The following is a 19,937-nucleotide window of genomic DNA, read 5'->3' as shown; positions in this document are numbered from 1 at the left end:
GAAGGTACACCCTGCAGAATGCCAGTAAGCTTCAAGCTGTATCAGCATTCTTTGACCAAAGCCTGCAGCTCCACATGAATACGCTTTCTGATAAAATAAAAATAGCCTATTCCTCTGGAATGCCATGCTTCTACCTGGGGATTAAATATCTCTCTTTTTATTTTAGAGTCATTTAAATATCTTTATTGAGATCTCCTTAATCAAAAGATGGTACTAGACACTCAGGTTTTACTGATTGCATGCTGCTCTGCCTTGTCTCTACTTCAGAAGAAAAAAAAGTCAAGATAGTTCCCATGGGAAATAAGATGTAAATTAACAGGAGCGAACCATTAGACCAGATTATATAAATTTACCATCTTTTGGAATTCCTAATATGTTCCTAAAAGATAAAAAGTCTATGGAGATGACTCTAGTTCTAGTCAGTTGATCATAATTGCCTCGTTATCATAATACTCCCTATAGGGCCCTACAGTAGTCATAACCTGCACTTTCTCTAACACAAAACTTGCATCCCTCAAAGGGTGCCTTCTATGCAGAGCTGCCACTGTATCTAATCCTTCATCTCAGTACATTATGGTACCGGAGGTTGCTCCCAGACCTGCCATATAATGTAAAAAACTTTGAAGTCTGAAAATGCCATTATCAAACTTTTAAATAGGAAAAGACATTCAGTATTCTTAAATTCTTGAATTATGTGTTCTCATTATAGAAAATAGGTATATGAATTGTACTTAACTGAGTGATTATTGTTTTAAAGAGATTATTCTTTCAGTAATGGCACCTTAAAAGTAATTTCTTAGGCTGGTTTTAACAACACTAGGTATAAATAGTAATCTAATTATACTTAGGAGAGATTTATAGCTCTGATTACTCTCGCTTTAAAATTTCAAAGGGACTGACATGAGTAATCAACATATCCCATACTGTGAATTCATCTTGCTATTGTAAAAAACACCTGCCAATTGCTTGTCTGCAGAATGATATGCGATGCTGCGCATATTATTTCAGGAAGTAGTGATACATGTGCATAATGTATGCATTTTTTTCAATGCCAAGGCATAAAACCGGAATGCTCCTGATAGAAGAGCTTAGATTTCCAGCCCTATAGTTGTTTCTTTAATATTCTTTCTTCAGATATTTAGTTTTGTTTCTTTCTGGATTTTCCAGCCAACTTATTATGCAGGGCATAATGTCCCTATATGAATTATGCAGCATGCAGACAAATGACACTAAAAACACATTGTTGAAGTTTCAAAGACAAGTACATTTATTTGGAAACACCAGATCTAAAGGTGCTGCCCCATGTACATGAGGATGGTCTTCATTTACATGGTCTTTATTTACTTCTTGCATAGAATTCTGGTCTTATTGTCTACACTTCTACTAAATAAAACAGGGAAAGTATATGAGTTTAAGCGTGGGATTACAGTTCTCCATATGTGATACTCTTGGTATGTTTCTTTGTTCGAGCCTGAGAACACCTGCACAGTCAATGAATGAACACAAGCTGGGAACCCAGGTAATTTCCTAATAGATTGTTTTGATGCAGCCAGCCTGCTTTCTGGGTGAGAAGCAGAATTTATCCATGTAGATGTAGACTGTGCTGTTGCTTGCTTGTTGGGGAAGATGAAACAGGAAAGCCTTGTAAATATGACTGCCTGACAAAAGATTTTGGGAATATGAAAACTACAGGCAACATCGAAATGAAAGCCACTTTTGAAATACCAAGTCTTAGTTACTGAACAACTGGAAAACAATGGTATGGCCACTGAAGTAATCCCCTCTTGATGGAACAATACCCTCTGCTTGCAAACAGGTCCAAGGGTCAGAGCAGACCCTACTAGCTCAGCAGAAGGGGTCCAAAGAGTAGTTTTTAGAAGTTAAGATGTAACACTCTATGGTAATATAAGAACTCTTATAGGCTGTATGTAAATGCTATAGGATTTGTATCTTGTATTAGATTGGTTAGTGACAATTAGAATATTCAGTACAGAAGATGATTTATTGTATTGTAACTAGGACTTCATTCATTCTCATTCTCATTCTCTCTTCCATTCTATTCTCCTGCTCTCTCTTCCACTCTTGCTCTTACACTCTCTCTCTCACCCGTTCACTCTCTTGCTCTCTTGGGCCTGCTCAGAGCTGAGTCTACCAGCTCTGAGCAGTGCCCCAATACCCACGCCCTTTACAATAAACCGGCTGTGTCCCAAGACCTGCCTATAGAGATCTCTCGTCTCCATCCGTTACCGTCTACGTCCGGCCGTCCCGACTGGACCCCAGAACCCCCGAAACCTACACTTGCTCTCAGAACAGTCTTATTTGTTCAGTAGCATAGGCACAGATGCACACATTATTTTGGGGGATTAAAGAAGACTGCTACAGGAAAATGCATTTGTTCATAGAATTCTGCTCCTCCTCCTCTGCATTTGCCACAAGAATGGAAAGTAAACAGGGAAAATAAAAAAAAAAAAAAAAAAAGGACTGAACAGCCAACTGCAGGAAATGAGAAGTCCAGGAAAAAAACCCCAAGAAAATATTAAAGAGTAGAGTGTTAGTTCAGAACTGATGTATCCTAATTCTTGATTAAGACAGTCTGCAAACTTTATAGGTTTATATACTAATACATCTGCATGCAAAGCTTATATTAGACAAATATAATTTGATTCTAGCCTTTCCTTTTTTCCTAGGTGTCTGACTTTGCAAATTTAGCAAGAATAGTCATCGCATGCACGTATAACATCTCCTTGTTTTGAAAATGGGACCAACTGTCTTCTAGAGTGGTTAATCACAATGGTTCAGGCAAACTGCTCAGATTTCTGGTGCTTGAGTTACAGAACAATTGATTGAAAGTTTTGTTCCTATGTGAATGATCATCACAAAGTGACCATAAGGTATGTTGACAATATCATTGGTAACACAGACAAAGTGGGATGCTGTACCTGACTTCAGGCTCTGCATATGCACATTCTCTCTCTGCTGGGCACAAACCCTGTCTACCATTCTCTTTGCAGCTTGATGCCTTTTTCTCTTTCTCTGCTAAACTGTTTCTGTCATGTCTCCATTTCCTTGCCAGGCATCTTCTCCAATCTCAAGCTCTATTACCTCATAAGGGTAATTTCCTCCCTGTTTTGCTTTCCCACATTCTCCAAGTTTGTAATATATTTGCCTAGACATATCTTTCTGCCTCTTTTTCTTGTGCCCCACTCCCCTCATTTTGCTATTCAGTTTTTCCTCTTATCCTTCCTGCATTGAAATGAGATGACTTCCTGCCATATGCTGCTAGCAAGGGGATTACTAGGAAGGGTGGAGAGACAGGTTCTTGGTCACAGTTTCAGCCATTACAGCAAAATTCTGGCTCTGCCAGCCACAGCAGCCTTCGGCTGGAGTGTATCCGTTCTGGTTGCACATGTGCAGCCCAGCGAGCCTGGGGATCTCTGAGGGAATGGAATATTCTCACTCATCCTCCGGGGGAGCTACATGTGCAGCCTACGAAGTGGTCGCTACTCAGAACAGTGAGACCCTCAAGTATATTTAATGCAGAGAATATCTTCAGGGACTTTTAGCTGAGAGAATCTAATTTTTTTAATGACTCTGTGTAAGCTGTGGGGTTTTTTTCTCCCTCCATCCCCCGGCATATATCTTTGTTGAGGCAACAAGAGTGAGTGTAGGCCTTTTAAAAAAACCAAAACCCCCCACCACAAAAGTACCTCAAGGTTTTTTTAATACTGAAAATACTTTTCTTCATTGCTGGAAGCAGCTAAATATTTTTAGGGTAAGTTCCCATTCCCTCCTTCCTGCGAGTAATGCAGGCTAGTATTTGCTGTGTTCCATTTGGGGAAAACTTTCTTTCCTGGCCTCCTCAGACCATCTCATAAACTTTTAAAGGGATTTAATTAAGTAACTTTGTTCTCATAATAAAATTACCTAACTTCCTTCATGTCTTCCCATCTAACTTCAGTGTGCTCTCAGGTTTCTTGTGTGCTGCCACTCTCTGGGCTGTGTGGTCATGAGTAGAGGTGATACATTGGTATGATTAAGTGAAATGTGCATAGTTGATTAGCTTTTCATTGGGCAGGCACCCAGAGCACTGAAACTGTAGAGTGGGAATGCAATACTGAGGAAAACTTTGTCTAGATATTCCAAAATGGAGAAAAGGAGCTGCCAAGTGTAAATTAAAATCATTTGGTCTGAATACTGAGGATAATTGTCTCCTTCATTCACCAGGTTTAGATATAGTCTGCGTTGCTTGGATGTTTTTTTTGTATCATATTCTGGTTTCACCATTAGGCTACTATGTGCAAGTCTCATCAGACACGCTTATTGAATAGTCTTACCTTTGTGGAACAAATCTTCAGATCAATAGCTCTTCGTATATAATATACAGCTCTTCATATATAACTATAATGATATAAAGATCTGTTTTTCTCTTCAAGTTAGTTTTATACTACTGTCACTTTGCTGCATTCAGTGATACATGTGGATGTAAATGAGACATGAACTATGCCAAGTTCCCTTTCAGATAGAAAACCCTCTTCACATCTACCCTTTCATCTCTCCAAACCTGCTCTGCTCTGCAAGAAAAAAGTGGGCAAGAATACCAGCATCCCTGGATAGTAGCCATCCTCCACGCTTCAACCCTTTATACTACTGAGGTTCAGTGAAGGGAAATCCTTGTTAAATGTTTTTGAAACTAAATTTCAGGTGTCGAGGACACTACATTCACACAAGAATGTGCATGAACACAGGCTTGTACATGTACAGGCACACACGGAACATTATGTGAGTGCACACACACACATGGTCAAAGACTCAGACAAACTGCCTGTCTGCCAGATTTTATCTTAGTGCCTTCTAAGATTAGCAGAGAAGCTCTTCTACAGCTCTGCTGACAAAAGATGCAGAGGACAACTCTGTCCTTCTCAACTTAGAGACATAACATCAAAAAGAGATATTTTTTTTTCCCAAATTTTAAGGAAGGACCTGATAGTGTTCTCACTCTTATATCGCTAGCTTTATTTTTTTTTATTTTTAGCACCTTATTGTTGGAAACATTTTCCTAATGTTTATTCTGTATATTCACAACTGGTATTTAAACCTATCATTTTTGTCCTAGCCATGGTGGATAAAGAGAACAGATGGTTCTTCATGGCAATCTGTACCATATTTTAAGACAAGCATGTTCTTCACAGAGCCCTCTTCTCTAGACTAAAGAGTCCCGTTCTTTCTTTACAGTGCATATTCTCCTGTGGACACCCAGGGGTTGCTGCCCTCCTAGAAGACTGCTCCTACAACTGACAAAATGCCCAGGAAAAGGAAAAGTGAGAGGATTCCTTATAAAAAAGGATATGCTTCTTGTAAAGCTCCTACTTTTATCTCTTTAATGGTGTACGTTTTTTTTTAAACAGCCTGACTTAGTTGACTCATATGCAGTTTGAAATCCCTCAGATTCTTTTCTGCAAAGCTTCTGATCAGCTGGATTTTCCCCCTATTATGTTTATAGAGTTGCTAATTCTGACTTAAGTGCAGGAATGTGCATTACTCCTTTCTGGCCTCATCTGTTTATCAGAGTAAACAGATGAGTCCAGTGGACATAGATCTTTTCCATTCTAGTCTTATTGTCAGAAGTGCCTGCTACCCACCCTGTTTGATGCTGTTTTCAAAGGCTACAAAGGTTTTCTTTACTCTGTTTGCTAATGAAACTATAAAATACCATGGAATTTGAGAGGTCATGTTAAAAAAAAATGTCCTGTTTAATTGTGAATGGTTATATCAACATTTTAAAAGCAATTTTCAGCCAGCTGTGCACCTATCTCGGACTAATTTAATTGGGCTGTATTTCCTAGCACACTTTCAAGAGCTTCCCTCACTGGAGATATTCAAGACCTGTTTGGATGCAATCCTGTGCCATGTGCTCTAGGACTACCCTGCTTGAGCAGAGAGGTTGAAACAGATGACCCACTGTGATCCCTTCCAGCCTTGCCCATTCTGTGATTTTGTGATTCTGTGTGTGTTAAAATAGTAAAAAATTCACATGAGTAGAAGGGGAGAGAATGAATATTCTGCCCAGACTTAATATCTCCTTTTTTTCTCTTTGAATTAACAACTGAAAAACTTAAAATACTTACAGGGGCCTATGAAAGTACAAAATGTAAGAAGAGTGTTGCAGAAGATTGTTATTTATTTTACATGAGTCTTGGGTTTTAACTACTTTTTTCACACTGAAGTTCAGTGCTAAATTATCTTTTTTGTGATAAACATTCTTCTATGCTGATATTAATGGTTGCAAGTCAGATGACAATGAAACTCCTTTGGGTTTAATTTCTTGTGCAGGTAAAAATGAGAAAAGAATAAGAAAGATTGCTTTTCTTTTTTAAAGCACTCACATTTGCTTCTGGGGTTATGAAATGCAGACCTTTTGTACTTAAATATACAAGTATCACCTGACATTTCATGCTACAGATAACAGAATCCTCTTGTTTGTACTTCAGGCTCATTTGCTGCCAATTGGAAAGCCTAGTTCAGCAAACTGAGGCCTTGATTTGGTGAAGTGCCTTAATTTGTGCCTCATTTAAAGTCTGTGAATAGGCCAATCTTCTCCAGTGGGGTTATTTGTATTTTTAAAGGATGTTATGTATGTGTTCCTTCGTGTGCTTTGCTGGGGTCAACTTTTGTTCTTTCCAAATGAGGAAAGATGCTATTGAAATACGCCATCTTGTTTTGAAAGCAGACATTTGACTGTAGAAGTATTCTCATATTTTTTGTGCCTTTAAGTTTACTTTTGTCTCCACTGACAAATGGTCAGTTCCTTTTGATGAAATGAGCTCTGGAGGGTAATGATAGGATAGTTTTAATTCTTTTGTTTTCTGATCCTCAAATTCTTTGAGTTGGTGCATAGTCCTTTCTTGGTTAGTTCTGTGGAGGCGTAATCTCTAGTGGGGAGGGTTAGTTTTCACATACTTTACTGTATGTCCTCACTTTGCAACTTACCGTTCTCTGAGCCCATCTCATGGCTGGGGGAATGGTGTGTTTACATTTGTTGGTTCCTGGGACTGAATTTCAGTGTGACTCAGAAATGCCTTGTCTGTGGACTTTGAGTCATGGATAAGGATTTTTTTGTGTCTGGCACGATGTTAAATTCCATTCTTGACTGGTAGCTCAGTGTTTTTGGAGACCTAGAGATCCAGCACTGACTAGAAATTTTAAAAGAGCTAAAGAGTTGGGATGCAAGGCTTAGTACTTTACTTCCTCCTGTTCGTAAGATTAATGTGTGCATAGATATGATGTCACTATTTTAAATCTCATCAGCTGTATTCTCTCATTCCACAGAAGCACTACTAAACTAGTGGGATTTTCAGATGCTGAGCTTTCCTTTTCCTCAGAGCCCTGAATTCATAGAATTGTTTGGGTTAAAAGGGACATTTAAAGGCCACCCAGTCCAAACCCCCTGCAATGAACAGGGACACCTTCAACTGGATCAGGTTGCTCAGAGCCCCATCCAACCTGGCCTTGAATGTTCCCTGTTGGGATTCCTCCCCCCTGCCATGGGGTCCTGGGAGAGGGGACCCTGGGGTAGAGGCATGGCCTAGGCCTGGGGTCTCCCTGCTCCCTGGTCACATGTACCCTAATCCTGTTCCCCATTGGTTGTTTTGTGTTCCCCTGCCCGGGGAGGACCCTGGTTGTTGGGTGATTCCGGAGTCTTTGGGCAGTCCCCCGCCCATGTGGCTGGAAAATAAAGATCTCTGAAACTTCTATCAAGAATCTGTCCCAATTTCTTTCCACGGGCCTCGCTGTCTATGGATGTTGCAGAAGACCCCACTGCAGCAGATGGTGGAAAATGTGGGCAACATAACGATTCCCTGGAGACAATGACTGTGAAACAATCAACATTTGAAGATCCCCAAAAATTCGTGAGTAAAGAAACTCTCTGGATCTCTCTTGCTTTTTTTTTTGCTGTTCCATCTCTAAACTATGGAGGAACCGTGGAAAGACTGCTGGCTCTCTGAGCCTCAAAGGGACATTTATCTTAAACTTGAAAAGATTCTTGAACAGCGATATGTAAATTTTAGCTTAATTCAGACTCAAAAAGAACTGAGAGCCTTCCTGGCATGGTTGTTTAAAAGTTTTTTCTACATTTCTTGGGACTTGATTCCTACCAAAGACTTTTGGAAGAATGTTTGGACATAGTTAATTTCTGAGTCAAAAATATATGCCGATGGAAAAATATTTTCATGAATATTACCTAATTATGGAGACTGTTGAACAATATCAGCTGTGTCTCTGCGAAGGGAAATGTCCCTTTCCTATCCTGGCGGTGGACAATGGAGTCCACCACAGGGCCACGTGGTCAGACGGCGCACGCATTATGGCGGGCTCCTCCACTACCTCAGAGACCGTGCGGCCCTGGCCTTGTGCACCCAGTGCTCTGCGGGCAGCGGTGAGGCAGTTCCCGTGCACGGGCGGGCCAGCGAATGCTGCGGTGTCGGCAGCGGAGCCAGGCGCAGCGGGCGCGGCACGATGGAGCAGAGCTGGCGGTGCCCGCCTGGCCCCGCGCTGCGTGTGGTGGTACGAGCCCCATAAATGCCCGGCTGAGAAAAGCGGCGTGCTGGCAGCAACTGGCAGCGATGGTGGCGGAGCAGAACCACGCAAAGCCCAAACGCGCGCCGAAACAGAGATGCTTGCAGGGTGCAGGGAGGCCGTCGCGCAGGGGCCCGGCCGAGATGCGGGTGCGGCGCCAGCCAGCAGCAGCGCAGCTGTTGCCAGAACTGGAGGCGGCAGCAGCACGGCCCAGCCCAGCCCAGCCCTCATGGTCCCAAATGCGACCCCGAGAAGTTGAGACCCCACAGCGAGAGCGCACAGACACGGGCGGCCCCAGCTGCCCCAATGCGGGAGCGAGCAAAAGCGAAACTGAAAGCAGGAACACGACGAGACAAAAAACGGCAGCAACTCGGAAAAAAGAAAAAATCCTCATAGCTAAGGTTTTAGGAACAGTAAAATGGTATAATGTCAAACAAAATTATGGTTTTATAACAAGATGTGACAACAAGGAAGACATATTCATTCATCGTACTGCCATTATGAAGAATAACCCCAAAAAATTTATCCCAAGCTTAGGAGACGGAGAAGTACTAGAGTTTAAGATTATACAAGGAAGGAAAGGCCTGCAAACAGCAAATGTTGCTGGGCCTGGTGGTGTTTCTGTGAAAGGCAGTATACATGCTGCAAATCGTAGTCATCCCAGACAATATCCCCATTATAAGCAACACATACAGTCTCCCTTTCCCAATCCTCCCTTTCCCTTTTATCCTATATCCTGTTATCCCCAGTGTATTCCTAATCCGTTTTTCCACCCATGGTTTCCCTCACAAAACCATGCCTTTACCAATCTGTTTCCCAAAACTCCTTTTCCAATGCCAGGTGGGGGATGACAAGGGGGGGAGAAAGAATTAACTATTGTTGTTTAAAGTTCCAACAGGTACAAATAGAAGAAACCCTCTCCTGCCTCATTTTCCCCACAAAGCATGCTCAGAGAGTATTGTCTCCCTTCTGCCAGCCCTAAGATGTTCCAGAGAAAAAATCTGTTTGGACATTTAGAGACTCAGGAGGGTGGCTTGTTTTCTTTTGAAATTGTTGTTATCTTATGTTTAACCAGTTGTTTCCAATGTTAAGTTTTAAATCTCTTTTAGTTAAAACAAAAGGGTGAGGTGTTGGGATTCCTCCCCCCTGCCATGGGGTCCTGGGAGAGGGGACCCTGGGGTAGAGGCATGGCCTAGGCCTGGGGTCTCCCTGCTCCCTGGTCACATGTACCCTAATCCTGTTCCCCATTGGTTGTTTTGTGTTCCCCTGCCCGGGGAGGACCCTGGTTGTTGGGTGATTCCGGAGTCTTTGGGCAGTCCCCCGCCCATGTGGCTGGAAAATAAAGATCTCTGAAACTTCTATCAAGAATCTGTCCCAATTTCTTTCCACGGGCCTCGCTGTCTATGGATGTTACAGGAGACCCCATCCCATTCCCAGGGATGGATACCTACTAGCTTTCTGGGCAACCCGTTCCAGTGTTTCACCACCCTCACCATAAAAAATGTCTTCCTTTTATCTAGTCTAAATCTACACTCTTTTGGTTTAAAACCATTTTCCTTTGTCCTATCACAACAATCCCTGAAGACAAACTGAAAGGTTTGCTCCAGATGCATATCAGATGCAGTACAACCTCAAGTGGAATCTAGCCAGGGAACAGTCCTTTTGGCAGTGTAGAACAATGTATATGGAAGAGTAATTTGTTTCACAAGAATCGGCTGAAGTCTGAAATAAAACCTGTGAACTGCATAAAGGGCAGAGGTGTCAGCAGTGACTGCCTCGATTATCTACTGTCACACCACTTGCTAGCATAGATATAACTGATATAACTTGTTCTTAGAAGCTTTTCTTCTGTTGATTGAATCATGACCTTGTCCTGATACCTTTAAGAACCAATAAGCTTCTAGTAGCCACCATGTTTTATTAACTAATAGCCAAGGGCAACATACTTTAGAAAGTTCGGATGATTTGAGACTGCTCACACATATCTAAAATGCTTCCAGCTAGGATCACGCAAATCATAATATGTGAGTTAACTGTAGCCAATGTCTGTTAAATCTATTAAACTTTTAGGTGCTCAAATCAACTTTGTCAAGATTATATCAGAGATTCTTCTTTAATCTTGTATTCTTGTCATTCCCTTTGGTCTCACTTGATTGATCTCTTTGAGGATTCTTCTTGAAGTTCTTAAAGAGTTCATTATTCATGGGGTCAGACAGGCTTCTTCAAACAAGGGAGATCCCAATTCCAGAACAGGGAATGCATGCAAGCATTTTTAAGTGGTGCACTGGTGGTCTTTTTTGAGCTGGAAATTAAACACCATTTAATAAGAAACTGCGATAGATGCATTACTGTGTTTTAATCATGAAAGATAACAATGGGATTCTTTCTGCATCTGAGTTATAATTGAGATGATGTTACATGTCTGGACTAGGTAGTATAGAGGACAGAACTGGAGCTTATAAATTTGTGATAGGGCTCACACTGTGCTGGGGCTTAGGCAGGAGGATGTGTGTCTAAAGTAGAACAGTCATACAGCTTTCAAAGAAGAGGGAACTGGCTGCCCTACTTATGACCCTTCCTTGTTGGCTGGATGAGAAGGAAAAGTAACTTATAAAGTCTACCTTTCTTACTTCAAAGGAGAAAGGAACTGGGAAAAGGACAGAAGAAGGAAAAAGAAACACAGGGATTAAAGGAAGCACCCAAATATATTCAAAGTGCTGATCGTTGCCTTCGGGAACTTGTTTTACTGCCTTGGTTAGCTGAATCATGAGGTTGTTTTTATATATTCCCCCAAGATATTCAAGCTCTTAAAAATTCTTGGCAAAATTCCAGTTATTCTCCAGAAATATTTTCCATTCTGCCTCTAGGATTTCAGCATGGGATTTGCTGTCAGATTTTTAGGGCCTGATTAATTACAAATTTTCACATCTCTTTTGTGGGACACTTTGAGAATTTGCCCAGAGAGAGAGAGGGAGAAAGAGGATAACGTAGGGTAGCAGCAGGACATAGAAATTGCTCCACTTTGATTAGAGAAAAGATGGAGAATTTTCATAAGAAATCATTTCTCTAATGACTTCATGTATTGACTTCTCTAGTGCTCAATACCTGTACGAGTCTTCACTGCGTAGTGAGTGTGCAGTGTTTTAATTGCCTTGGTAAAGAAGAGAAGAGGTTCTCTCCACAGCAGAGAACCATGCAGTCTTGCAGGTATCTCTATTAAAGGTGTTGGATACCTTAGTACTGTAATTATTTGCCTTTCCTGCTTGAAGACTTATTAATGCCTTTTTCTTAGATAACTCAATCATTCTCCACTTTAAACCTCATATAAAATTCTGACATGAATGGTCTGAACTTGCAGTCAAACATCTGCCCTGGAAAGCCACCAGTCTCACTCTAAAGTATCTTAGATGTAGCTTTAACTGTCCTGTCACTGCTCAAAGGATGACCACATGTCTTTTTGCCCCTCTTGCTCTTGCCTCACTTAAAACTCGTTCCTTATAATTCTATTTGAATTCTTGACTCTCTGACAGAGGCACCTGATATTGTCAGCACTGTCTCTCTCTACTGTATTTCCCAAAATAGATGAGAAAAAGAAGCCCAGAAGTATTAATTAAAATAAAAATTAATCCAAAATAGCTGTCTATGTGACTCCAGACTATTGAATTTTATAAATGGTGATGGAAATATATAATAAATCTTAACTGAATGTTTACACCTGTGATTCTGTGTTGACTGCTGGTTTGGTGGGTTTTTTTGGTTTTGTTTTGGGTTTTTTTGTTTGGTTTTGTTTTTCTTTTTCTGTATAACTGTGTTGGTTTTTTTCTTACCCGGTGACTGCTTGTTGGAGGATCAATACCTTGTATATGAGCCACACAAACACAGTGAACTGGGATTGAAAGGGGTGTGATAGCTCAAGGAATCCATGTGCCCAAGCAAATTAATTATTCTTTCCTATGTGAAAATGTGTCTCTGCATGTAAAACTTAAGTACCAATGAAAAAGTGAAGAAAGGGTGTCTGGGATTTTACATTACCATGTTGGTTCATTTTCTGAGGACATTAAAAAATGCCTCAGCTTGACACAAAACATTCATATATCTTCATTGTTTCTTCTGTTTCTAAGGTCTTTTATAACTACCTGGTGAAGTACCCTAGAGTTTACTTTGAAGTGCACAGAAAGAAATTTAAGAAGTTATGTCACACATTTAATCATCCCTGTCCTTAATAGACAGGGATGGTATGTTGTTTATTTCACAGGCAGAGAAGTTATACAGATCTCTCTCCACACACTGTTCCCATGTCCACACCTACACAAAATCTGCTGTCTTGCTTTGACTGGGAAATGTCAATTATCCAGTGGTTTAGGGCTGGCAGCTCATTTGAGTTGTCAGTAAATTACAGTCCTCTAGGACGATACCAGCAGAAAGCCTTGCCAAACCCCATCACAAACCACACATCCCATCACACTGAGCACGCAGAAATTAGGGGATAGGTGAAGGGTCACTGTGAAAGTTAACCAACATGCATCCCATTTCTCCAGTGGAAAAACCAAGCAATTGCTCAATCTATTTGCTGTGGCTTGAGTTACCTGATTTTTTCCCACTTGGCACAGAGTCAAGTTGTTATAGATTCCTTTCAGGTCCTGTGTAATATCTGATATTGCTATCTGGATGTCTTAGACACCTTAGGATGCCTTAAACATCCTATACACCATATGCCATGTGCGGACAACTGAGGTTCTCAGAGTTCAGATTACTGAAAATATGAGAAATAATTTGTTCAATGCATTATAGGATGTATACTATACATTAGTATATAAGTTCTATAGACTGTCAAAGTCTTCTGGGAGGCAGCATGTTTTGTAGACAGCTCCAGATGGAAGCATGCAGATACATCAGGTGCCACCTGAGGCATCCTAGAATCTGAACTTTCCCACGGGGCTGACAAATGAAAGTTCAGATCTACAAGAGACACAGCCCTCCCCTCCCCCCTACCCCAACACACACATGTTTTGTGAATTTGCAGTGGGATGCCTTTGGGCATCTAAAATGACACCATGTTTAGGTGGCTGGATCTCAATGCACAGCTTAACCTCAGGAGAACTCTGGTGCCCGAACGGGGAATTGCCCAGAGGATCCTGATTCTGGCTGTGTAGTTCAAAGAATGACGCAGTGGGAGTATTACATCATGCCCCTGAGATGCCTTCCATCTCTGCACCCTCAAGGAAGTGCTCTGTCTTCCTGGATTTCTAATCAACTGTTCTGATAAGGACACAGGAAGCAACTTGTCTCTGGTCCCCTGCTCACCTCAGAGATCAGTGTCATGGAGTCCTTTTCCAAAGCTGTGCAGTCCTTTTAATGGACCAGAGGAGCATTCCTCTGTCTCTCTCCCCACTTCCCTGTTCAACTTTGGGCCACTCTTTATCTTCCCATTCCACTCAGCTTCCTGGACTCCTGCCCCAAAACATTTCCCCTTGGACTCTTTACCTGTTGAAGTCAGAAGAAGGTCAGCTCACAGTGTAAACGTTTACACAATAAACTTTGCTCTTTCTATACTAGAAGATAACTCTCCATGTTTTTAGCCTCCCAATGAACCTCATGATAGTGGTAGGAAGTCTGTTTTCTCAGCAAGCCCTAGAAAAAAAGAGGAATATGTAGGTCAGGCTGTTTTAGAGAGCCTGTGAGCTGAGGCAAACCACTACCTCAGGCATCAGTGTCAGACAGACTATTTCCCAATTCTCCTGTCCTAGGAAATCTGATTGTTTGTGTCTTGAGGTTTGTGGTGTTTGATGCCTTTGTTTAAATTCTTCCTCCTGGAGTCCTGTGATGTTGTTTTTCATTGAAAAATAAATTAACTTCTTAGCCTTTGCTATAGTATAGGAAAGCTGGAAGACATGAAACTCAGATGTTCAAGGTTTCAAAAGGAGATTGAAGATACAAGCTAGTTGTTAGGATTTTGTGAAGGGCAGAGAAGAGATGGAGAAGATTGAGTAAAAATTTTTGAAATTGTCAAGGTATCTCTTTTCCCCGTACTTTTTTTTTTCACTAAGCCCATACAACTTCTCTTTTTTTTTTTTTAATTAATAATAGAAATACTCATTAAATATTGTAAACATTTTTATGTTCCATTTTCTGGACTTCTTTTTTCCTGTCTCTGAAACTGTTTTGCTTTTGTTTTTTTTTTTTTTTTCCTTCTGTTTTGTTTTTGCCTTGATCATCATAGTAAAGAATATATTCAAGGTGAGATTTGAAAACAGATAATGTGTAAGTGCTGTTGCTGTTGACAGGAAGTCTCTTATATGTGAAGGGCAGCATAAGATAAAACTTGTTTTTTCAGTTTCCAAACAAGTGGCTGATAGAGCTGGTATCTCAGACTTAAGGGAAGTACAAGTTGACACAATTTTAAAACAAAGACGATAAATTTGGGGCTCAGGATGGAAGGCTACGTTTAAGCCTCTGAGATTCAGTATAGCTGTTTGCTGACTGGGTAACATGAGAAGGAAAGCTCAAGAAGCAAAAAAGAGAAGAGTCAGGTTCCCCCCAGAAGACTAATCTAAGTTAACAGCAATCAAATATTACTAAAAGAACAAAAGAGCATCTGGAGGCACACTCGTGAACAGCTACCCTGGCAAGGGACTCTGTGTGGTTGGGATAGGGCTCAGGGAAAACAAAGGGCGTGCAGGAGGGACTCCGTGCTTGTGCATTGAGCTCGCTCTGCTGAGGCACAGTCATGGAAGTCTCTGTTCTGTTGACTGTGTAGATAAAATCAGGATTTGTGCTTCCAAGTCTGCCCTTCCAGCACTTCCCTTGAACACTGTTTTCATGCAGACACAGGTGAAACAAAGACAAAGAAGCCCATGCACGTGTGTATTTGCTTATGGGTAAAGCTATTTTGAGTTATCATGGGTAAGCAGGATGTCCAAGTTAGTTTTCTATGATTTATAGTGGGATTTTTGCATAAAAAGAAACACTATTTCTATAAAGTATTATGCATTTCCTTTAGGGAAGGCTAAATCAGCCATATTAATTCAGCTAAATTCAGACTTTTGTGATAAATGATGGAAATATATTTTAGGTAGTCACAGAAAATCTATCCAGCAGTTTTGTGATAGTCAAATGGACAAATAAAAAAGCTTTAGTTGAAGCTCAATAAAAGTCAGTCCATCATAACAGGTATAATATAGTCACAAACAAGGAAAACAAATGTGCTTATTTTGAGGAGTTACTATAAATCACCAGTAGAGCTAGAAATATTTCTCTGAAGAGGGTGCTGAAAGAAGTAAGTGTGTTTGGAAACATATGCCTAACAGGTTGAAGCAAATCAAAGGCTTTAAACAAAAAAGGGGGAGCTGTAGTAAAGCCACAGGGAATTGTTGCCCTACTCTACTCTCGATGGTTTCTTAGACCCTATGGTTTTATACTAAATCATCTCTTCTCTATGTGCTAATGCAACACCTAAAGGAAAATGTGAAACTTCTGTTTGTGAGAACATGACAGCTCAGCTGTATGGTTGTGGAAGCTCAGGAGAGTAGGAAACACCATTGTAAAATTACAACATACTTGCTGCTAACCACTAATATAAAAATGCCTATTTTTGTTGTCCAATTTCAGTTTGTCTCATTACATGTAAAAACATGTAATGTAATGTCCAGTTGTCAGAAAGTTTATTCACTGACATGTATGAAATTTTCCTGAAGGTAACTTTTCTTCCCCTCTCCCCCCTTTCGTCCAGCTAAACACCTCAAAGAGATGAAAATGGAGCTTGTTTACTGGAGCTTTTGCTGTTTGCACTCATCTCCAAAATACAGTTTTACCACAGTTATATTTTTAGTATCCTCTGTGTTGCAACTGCAGTCAGCAATGACACGCTCATGTTACGAATCTGCAGTGGTTTGTCATTTCTTCAGCTACAGATTTTGGTAAAAACCTATTTGTGGTGTTTACAAGAACTGCAGCAAGCACCAGGGATTTGGGCACACAAACCAGAGGCATATAGAGTTTCTTAGGCCAGATGGAATTTAATTTCAAATAATGAACAAAAATGTTTGGTGTTTATAATGGGTTGAATGAAGCAGAGTGTGTTTTGAAGAAGCTTGCATCAGCTTAAAAGAATCACTTCTGCAGTCTTCCTGATACAGTTTGGCTGTGGCATACCAAAAATCCAGCACCCTATACTGATTAACACATGGAAAACAGAGCTGGAACACTAAAAATAAAGATAGTGTCAAAATGGTCCCTGGCAGCACTGCAAGCTCCTCATGCTCTGTTCTCATTGGAATTTCCCTTCGCTCACAGGTGGCTCTGTGCTGGAATCCTGTGTTGGATATTATGAGTTCACTAGCAGAGACACCAGGGGAATAGAATTGTGTAACACAAGGGCAGTGGGTTATAGGTAACCCTGGGCTGCAGAAGTGCCCTAAAATTGTTTCATTCTAATTCTTTTTATTTGTAATTGAAGTTGCGAGGTGCTAGTCCCTGTGTGTGTTGAAGCCTATCAGAAAAGGAAGCTTGACTGTTCGTTCACCTGTGGGCACCAGGTATCTTTTCTAGAAGCACTCTATAATAAGCTCTCTAGAAGCAATTTAGAATAAACTGACCTTGGAAGTACAAGTTAGAACCATTTCTCCTGCTTCTGTCCCTTAGTGTCTCTAAGAAAAAGGCATAAAGGAATGCTGACAGATCTCTATGGCTTTCCTGGCAGTATTCAGATGCAATATATAAAAACACATCATTTGACTGTCCCATTATGGGACACATAACCAGTTGAAGGGTATTGAGTCGTACACCTGAAATCGTGCACAGGGGCTTCTCGAATCTACTATGAAAGCAAGCCATGGGAGATAAGTGAGATTAATGGCTTTCCCAAGATGTGACATGCCCATATACTCCTGCTACCCATCTGTCCACAGCCTTGACACAAAACAGCAAGTGCTTGCCTTTTTATCACTGTGACAGACAGTGCACACAGTGGTAGAGTGGACACAGGGCTATTGGGAGGTAGAGTGCTAGGCCGTGTGTCAAAGAATACAAGTTAAAAAGACACACAAGTTAAATAATTTTCGCATGCAGGATTTGGCCTTTAGGTTAAATAGTCCAGCTGCAAAATGTAGTGGGGAACTGCAAGATTTAAAAATAGGAGGTTTCTATGTAAGCCTGAAACTGGAACTTAAATGGGTGCAAAAGAGCAAGTTCTAGAACTCAGGAGCTAGAACAACATGAGAAAAACAGTTTCTTAATGTTGTTTCTAGAATAAATATTCCAAATCACAACCCAGTCTTTTGGTACTGAACTTTTGTCAAGTAGGGATGGCTAATAGTTGTATAAATCCTAAAACTTGTAAATATCTTAAATTGACAATCTGCAAACTAATTGTTTATGAGAGTTGAAAAGGAAAATTTATCCTGCTAAGCTTTTAAAACCTCAGAAGTTTCCTTGATGCACTTTGAAATTATAAATGACTCTGTAGGCTAGGAATAAAAACAGTGTCTAGGATGCTGCTTCAGCTTTAAGCTCCCACTCTGAATGAGGCAAAGCTGTCATTTTCAGTGGGATGCTCCAGATAGCTTCCCTCAGCAGTGTGTGCAATGATCACACTGTGATCAGCTCTCACTGTGTGCAATGATCTCCCTTACTTTGAGAAGATGCTTTGTACATAGCTGAAAAGGTGTGGCCCATTCCCACAGAATGTTTTGGTTCTTCTGATGAATAGAAATTACCCTCACAAAAAGTAATAAAGGAAAAAAACCGGCCCCACTATAAACTGTTTCCTAAGTCTTTTCCAAACTGCCTCTGTGGAGCAGTTTTAATTTCAACATCCCCCAAAACTATTTTTTATGTCTGCCACCCAAGAAGGAGTACAGGAGAAAGCATAGGAATGGCTCTGTGTGATGCATGTTAATGCCTACAACATCCTAGACTTAAATGTAGAGTCTGAAAAATCTGAGTATGGAGCAGCTAAACAAAAAGTTGATTGTTATGTGCTCTGTATGGATGTAATTAAAATTAGCCATAAGAAAAAGTGTTAGGAGCCTGCAGGAGTTAGGGAAGGTTTATGTCTGTGGCATGAGAAGGTGGGAACTCCCCCCACAAACTGAACATGATGCAATAACCTGCAATTTACCTCTACATATTTAGACTTTGACCTATTTAGTTTCTAGGGGTAGAGATTGTGTTTTCTTTTTGAATGCCCAAATATTTTGGGAAGACTGAATCTTAATTGCAGAAAAATGTTTTTGGAATGAGACATTGTGGCTGAAATTCCACTCCCTTTGCCTAACAGAGTTTCTTTGCGTGGTTAGCACTCAGCTGGTGGGGAGGTGAGGTGTCTTGTGAGAGTGAGCATCTGTTCCAACCATGACTGTGAGTACTTGTTTGGTGGCAGGATACCCTGGTCACTAGGTTCTCACATATCCTTTGGTTTCCCACAGACCTATTGCTGCTGTTGAGACTCTCTTGTGCACTCACCATGTGCTGGGACCTTTGCTGAAGCTGTATCCCAGTAATCACTGAATTGGCCTTCACTACCACTGAGGAGGTGGAAGTGAAAGTCCCTCATGGTCGATGTAGCTAGGCATGATGTTTGAAAAGTGTTAGTGCTACCAAGTCTTATGGTTTCTTAGCTCAAATCAACTTGGCAAAAAAAAAAAAAAAAAAAATTGGATCTGTAGCCTTGGTATTTGTGAAGGAAAATTGCAAAAGCATGACCTGAGCTCACCCTGTATTAAAAGACAAATAAGCCACACAAATGTATTTATTTATTTTTCAGTAACTCATGTTACAGCTAATCTCATGATGTTTTGTGGTTTGATTCATGGTTTTCAAAAGCTTGAGGTTGGCAATAGTGCGTAATACATAGAATGTCACATACAGAGCAAAAACCAGCTTTATTTTTTTTTTTTTAATTCAAGGGTTATATAATACCAAAGCCAGATTCTGCTGTGGGCTCTCATCTGCTGTCATAGGAAACTGTGTTTGACAGTCCAAGTTTCTGTCTTCAGGAAAGAAGAGTGGAATCTCAACAACTACATCCCATAGTTAACTAAATGTTCTGTAAGCCATGAAACTAGTGAGTTTTGTTTCCTTATGAATTTTTGTCAATGAGCTCTGAGGACATTATCTTCATTGTCTTTCAGACTTTCAGATCGTGTCTTTCAGATTTCCAGATGACCTATTAAGATTTCATTAAATCCATGGCTCACTTTCTATAGCACAAATAAAAGTTTTCAGTGTACACCAATGATGAGAGAGCAAATTAGTATGGTTTACTTAATGCTACTCACTTTGGTTTTCTGCAGAAGGGTGCTTTAATGCTACACTGTGATCACTGTTAGAGGATTCTCAGTCTGGATACACAGAGGTGTAGAACA

Source organism: Corvus hawaiiensis, chromosome 1 (assembly GCF_020740725.1).
Source record: "Corvus hawaiiensis isolate bCorHaw1 chromosome 1, bCorHaw1.pri.cur, whole genome shotgun sequence".
NCBI lineage: Eukaryota > Metazoa > Chordata > Aves > Passeriformes > Corvidae > Corvus > Corvus hawaiiensis.
The sequence above is the reverse complement of the archived record's forward strand: the minus strand, read 5'-3'. Positions refer to the sequence as shown.